Genomic DNA, 1,836 nt, shown 5'->3' on the forward strand with positions numbered 1-1,836 from the left:
GGCACATAAAAGACACCATTTCGAGCGTGGCCGTTTTCGTGCGGGTGACACGTAAAAGCACCCACTACACTCTCTGAGTGGTTGGCGTTAGGAAGGGCATCCAGCTGTAGAAACTCTGCCAAATCAGACTGGAGCCTGGTGTTGCCATCCGGTTTCACCAGTCCTCAGTCAAATCGTCCAACCCATGCTAGCATGGAAAGCGGACGTTAAACGATGATGATGATGATGATGATGATGATGATGGGGCTTCTTCTAGATTCCATCTACCAAATCCACTCCCAAGGCTTATTTGAATGAGGGCTAATTGTTGAAGACACTTGCCGAAGATGCCGTGTAGTGGAACTGAACCCAACATCCTTTGGTCACCAACCAAATTTCTTAGCTACACAGCCACACTTAAGCTCTATAGACAGAGATACAAGAAGTAATGGAAACAGCAAGAGTGATTCCAATGCTTTGGTACAGCAGAGTAAATTCAGGAATCGTTGGGGTTGGGGATGGAGTGGGGGTCTCCAAATTATGTCGGAGGAGGGGATAGGGTCCCCCTCTTGCCTTGATTCAGTACCATTTCTTTGTTGATATTTGATTGTTATATCTATTGTTTTTTGTTGATTTTTTCTTCTTTTTTTTTTTACCTTCTTTTCACTCAATCTTAAAAAATAAAAAGCAAAACCCTGCACTGGGTTGGTTTACATCCCTTTATTATTCTCCCCGGAATCTTGTGGGGAATTTTCTGGCCAATAAAAAATTATTATTGTTGTTGTTGTTGTTTTTATTGAGTGAGAGAGCAGTGCATGCCATCAAAGTGACACTGGGGTAAAATATACGAAGCCCAGTATACCCATCATGACTACCCGTCTGATAAGGGTACACCAGGCACATGCTTCACAACCATATGTGTGTGACATGGTGATCTCATATCAAGATAAACAGAACATGACCTTGCTGGTGGGGCCCAGTTAGAATTTTCTTCAGGTCGAGTAGCCCATCCTGCTCAAAAGGTCCCTGAATTTAGCGTACAAATGATTTCTGTTAGGTCGCTGCCTTTTTTTTTTCGATACAATTCCAAAGAAGAAAAAAAAATCGAAGACTGGGACCCCAATCTGTAGTTATGCTCATGTAGTCGGTGGGGCTCTATTCTGTAGATATTCCTTCTATAATTTCAGTTACACATTATATTTAAAAGCAAACATTATGAGAAGAGGATAAGGCAAAAGTATCAAGTTCCAATGTTCTTAAACTACGCAAATAATTTTAGGGAGAGAGAGAGAGAGAGAGACGAGGAAAGGATTAAGAAATATCGTAAGGGACTTCAGGAAGTGAAGCAACAATGGAAGAGCGGTGATGGGCGAAAATATGTTAGCACGAAAATAAAGTCCCGAGTGACGTGCACTTGGATTTGCTGTACGCGATTAACAACCCTTGACACCGGTGCTTCCAGCCCCCCCCCCCCTTCTACACAATATGATCAAAGTCCAATGAATAAATAAAAAAATTAATAAATAAAATATCCATGTACGTGTATATAAATATATATGTGTGCGTGTGTGTATATATTTGATGGCGTTTATTTATATAAGTATGTATGTGTGTGTGTATTATTTATATGTATCTACCACGCTCCGGTAGCGCTGCCCCAGCATGGCCACAGTCTCCAGCAATGCGCGCGCGCATACGCACATACACACAATCGCATTTGTTTCGTTGTTCGGCCTTGGCTCACAGCACAAACACACATATATACACATACATACTACACACACACACACATACATTATACATACACATACTGTGTATATATAAATATATATATGTACACATGCACAAAGTTTGATT

The sequence above is a fragment of the Octopus bimaculoides genome, chromosome 28 (assembly GCF_001194135.2).
Source record: "Octopus bimaculoides isolate UCB-OBI-ISO-001 chromosome 28, ASM119413v2, whole genome shotgun sequence".
Lineage (NCBI taxonomy): Eukaryota > Metazoa > Mollusca > Cephalopoda > Octopoda > Octopodidae > Octopus > Octopus bimaculoides.